Genomic DNA, 4,702 nt, shown 5'->3' with positions numbered 1-4,702 from the left:
CGCCTGCTCTGCCATCGCTGCCACCGCTGCGCCCGGCCGCCGAACCGCGTCGTGGCCGCGCCGGTTCCGCCCACCACTGCGGCCGCCGATGCGCCGTCCTGCTCCGCCCCACCTCCGGCTCGCTGGGCCGCCGCCCTGCCGTGGCCTCGCCGCGGCCATCTCCGACGCCCGGCGCCCGCTCGGCCCTCGCCCGGGTCTGGGCGCTCACAGCGCCTCTGCGCCCGTAACCCGCTGCCCGCACGCCCGCTAAGCCCCTGGTGCCTATGGCAAACGGGGCCCATGCCCAGAACGAAAAAAAAGATTTAATAAATAAATTAATAAATACTAATTAAAATATTAATTAATTGAAGAATTAATTAGTTTAATGAATCCTGATTAGATTAACCTAATCACTTAGTTTAGTTAATTAATCTATTAGTTTAGTTAACAGCCAATGACAGTGGGGCCCCACCCCTAGTTAGCTTAATTTAAACCCCCGTTTTAAAATATGTGACACTGACAGATGGGCCCCATTGGCCCTGTTGACTGGTCAACTTTGACCCAGTCAACGCTGACTGTACTGCTGACTAGGCACTGACCGGCCCCATACGTCGGGTTGACCAGTCAACCCCTGTTGACTGCCGACGTCAGCATGACATCATGCTGATGTCATATATCCATTTTTGAATTAAATTAATTAAATATCAGAAAATGATTTAAATCTTTAGAAAATCATATCTTTTAATCCGTAACTCGGATGAAAATACTTTCTACATGAAAGTTGCTCAGAACGACGAGACGAACCCGGATACGCAGCCCGTTCGTCCGCCACGCATCCCTAACCTATCGAACTCGCAACTTTCCCCCTCCGGCTCCTCTGCCCGAAAACGCGGAACCTCGGGGATACTTTCCCGGATGTTTCCCCCCTTCACCAGTATCACCTCATACCGTGTTAGGGCACCCCTAGCACCGATACTTGTCATGTCATGCATCGCTATGCATCTGTTTGCTTAAATATTTATTGTTTCTTCCCCCTCTTCTCCCGCTAGACTACGAGACCGACGCTGCTGCTGGTACCCCGATCAACTACGGTGTTGACGACCCCTCCTTGTCTGAGCAACCAGGCAAGCCCCCCCTTTGATCACCAGATATCGCCTACTCTTCTCTATACTGCTTGCATTAGAGTAGTGTAGCATGTTACTGCTTTCCGTTATTCCTATCCTGATGCATAGCCTATCCTTGCTACTACTGTTGTTACCATTACCTGCTATCCTACTGCTTAGTATAGGATGCTAGTGTTCCATCAGTGGCCCTAAACTCTTGTCCGTCTGCCATGCTATACTACTGGGCTGTGATCACTTCGGGAGGTGATCACGGGCATATGCGATATACTTTACATAGTTACATAACCTGTGATACTGTTCGGAGATGGGGGCTGAAGGGGCAGGTGGCTCCATCCCGGTAGAGGTGGGCCTGGGTTCCCGACGGCCCCCGACTGTTACTTTGTGGCGGAGCGACAGGGCAGGTTCAGACCACCTAGGAGAGAGGTGGGCCTGGCCCTGTTCGGCGTTCGCGGATACTTAACACGCTTAACGAGATCTGGGTATTTGATCTGAGTCTGGCCATTTGGTCTATACGCACTAACCATCTACGTGGGAGTAGTTATGGGTATCCCGGCGTCGTGGTATCAGCCGAAGCCTTCTTGACGTCAGCGACGGAGCGGCGCGCGCTGGATTGGACTGGAACGCCACTAGGCTAGGTCTGCTTCCGGCCGCCCACGCAACGTGCAGGTGTGCTAAGGGCGATGGGCCCAGACCCCTGTGCGCTTAGGTTTAGACCGGCGTGCTGACCTCTCTGTTGTGCCTAGGTGGGGCTGCGACGTGTTGATCTTCCGAGGCCGGGCATGACCCAGGAAAGTGTGTCCGGCCAAATGGGATCGAGCGTGTTGGGGTATGTGGTGCACCCCTGCAGGGAAGTTAATCTATTCGAATAGCCGTGATCTTCGGTAACAGGACGACTTGGAGTTGTACCTTGACCTTATGACAACTAGAACTGGATACTTAATAAAACACACCCTTCCAAGTGCCAGATACAATCGGTGATTGCTCTCTCACAGGGCGACGAGGGGAGGATCATCGGTTAGGATTATGCTATGCGATGCTACTTGGAGGACTTCAGTCTACTCTCTTCTACATGCTGCAAGATGGAGGTTACCAGAAGCGTAGTCTTCGAAAGGACTAGCTATCCCCCTCTTATTCCGGCTTTCTGCAGTTCAGTCCACCGATATGGCCTTTACACATGTACCCATGCATATGTAGTGTAGCTCCTTGCTTGCGAGTACTTTGGATGAGTACTCACGATTGCTTTCTCCCTCCTTTCCCCCTTTCCTTCTTCCTGGTTGTCGCAACCAGATGTTGGAGCCCAAGATCCAGACGCCACCGTCAACGACGACTCCTACTACATCAGAGGTGCCTACTACTACGTGCTGCCCGCTGACGACGACCAGGAGTAGTTTAGGAGGATCCCAGGCAGGAGGCCTACGCCTCTTTCGATCTGTATCCCAGTTTGTGCTAGCCTTCTTAAGGCAAACTTGTTTAACTTATGTCTGTACTCAGATATTGTTGCTTCCGCTGACTCGTCTATGATCGAGCTCTTGTAATCGAGCCTTCGAGACCCCTGGCTTGTAATATGATGCTTGTATGACTTATTTTATTTGTAGAGTTGTGTTGTGATATCTTCCCGTGAGTCCCTGATCTTGATCGTACACGTTTGCGTGTATGATTAGTGTACGATTAAATCGGGGGCGACACAAGTTGGTATCAGAGCCGACTGCCTGTAGGAATCCCCCTTCCAAACTCCTTGGCCGAAGTCGAGTCTAGTCAGTGAAAACTGTTTACTAACATGGTTGTGTGGCTTACGGGCCCACGTAGCCATTTGGGTGGTATTAGGATCTTTTATTCCTCGACCTATACTCTGGGACTCTGATCTCTCTTCTATTCGGGTTAAATGAATTTACTAAAAATCTAACTTAGGTTCTCGTAAATACTTTCTCCCGGAGAGCCCCTTCAGTCCAGGTGATCGCCGGCTGCACCAGAAGATTTCGAAGATACTCTCCGATTTTCTCTCGAGACCTTGTGCCCGTTGCTTTTGCAATTCCCGACCACCGATCAACCCTTATGGATAAATACTTGCAGTTGTTATGCTTGCATACCTCCCTAGTTGGTCTTGTTATTACAAGATACCCCGAAATACTCGTCGTATTTTCGAGAATCCTTCGAGCTTACTGCCTTGCTGTTCTTTGTCACCTGAATACCCCTACGGATAATTCTCGCACTCATCGAGTATCCGCTCATCCCCAGATATTCATGCAGTTCACAAAATTCTTCGAAATACCATTCGGTCTTCCGAAAATCCTGAGCAACCTATTGCTCTTGAAATTCTTGCTTGCTTGCATTATGGTTAATCCCATAAGTATAGTAGTCTTATTGGCAACCTTGTCAATATCATTTTGAGTCCATTGACTCAATATGTTGCGAAGCTCGCAATCCTCACTCAGAACATAGAATTCATCCTTCCAGCTCAGATGTCATTTAAAACGTGAGCTGGTCCTCGGCCAATCAGATTGCCATCGATTGTACCCCTAAGTCTATTCAACTTGTCCGTCCTTGATCAGAGCGTTTGCTCCTGATCCCTTGTTTTGAAAATCATAAATCCTTTGTTATTTAAACGTTGAATTATTCAGATGTTTTGTAAAACGATGCATTTGCATTCTTTCTTCCTCTGATTGGGTATCGATACTCACATCAGCTCCATTGTGGATCACCATATCCACTGTTGGATTATTATCCGACAATGTCCTTCATAATTAATCACCTTGTGAGTTATTTCTCCGATACATAATGCCTTTGGTAATTTGTATCCTCTCCTTTTGCCAACCATGCTCTTCTTTCGAGCTGGTAATATTTACTCTCAAAGCTTGTGGTATATGTTTCCACGATACCTTGACGGGTTGAACCTATGCCTTCCTTAATTTGTGTGACCTCGAAATTTATGCGGGTTATACCCTGCTGACGCTTCATCAGATAACTTTTCAACACTACAACTTCGAAAAGGGGAGGTAAATGTAAGGTTATGCATTGAAGAAGTGGGAGTTGACCTTGAACTTTGTGTTCATGCCCATGGACACGATGTAGATCTTATCGTTAAAGCTTCTCTTAAATTAATTACTCCCTTGATATAAGTTCATATTATATCTGGGATCTGGCCTGTTGCAATCGTGGTTTCGACCATGTTCTCTTTTAGGTACCGTTTCTCGTGCAAGTTTAAGCACTTGTCTTCTGCAGAGCAATACCCCAGTCCAACCTCTACTTTGATCTGTCGTCGAGTATTACCCCCTGGTATCTCGAGGATACCACGGGATACATAACTTCTTATGAGTTCTTCATCAACTAATATTCTGGCTGATTCCATTTTTCCAACGGATTCTCAGTTGTTAGAACCCCTCAAGGACACCGACAACTGAATTGAGTCCGCACTATGATTCAACAACTCTTGGTAACCTTCATTACTTACGAGTCTTTATTCGATCACGTCATTCCGAGCCTACTCGTCTATATCATTATCGTGCCAAATTTTAACTGTGCTACCTGGTCCTTCTTTCCGGAGCACAATTTCGACGATGGGCTGGGCTTACGTCGATCTTCCTTGTCTTATTGTTTCACCT

Source organism: Triticum urartu, chromosome 5 (assembly GCF_003073215.2).
Source record: "Triticum urartu cultivar G1812 chromosome 5, Tu2.1, whole genome shotgun sequence".
NCBI classification, from domain to species: Eukaryota; Viridiplantae; Streptophyta; class Magnoliopsida; order Poales; family Poaceae; genus Triticum; species Triticum urartu.
This window is presented reverse-complemented; position numbering follows the sequence as displayed.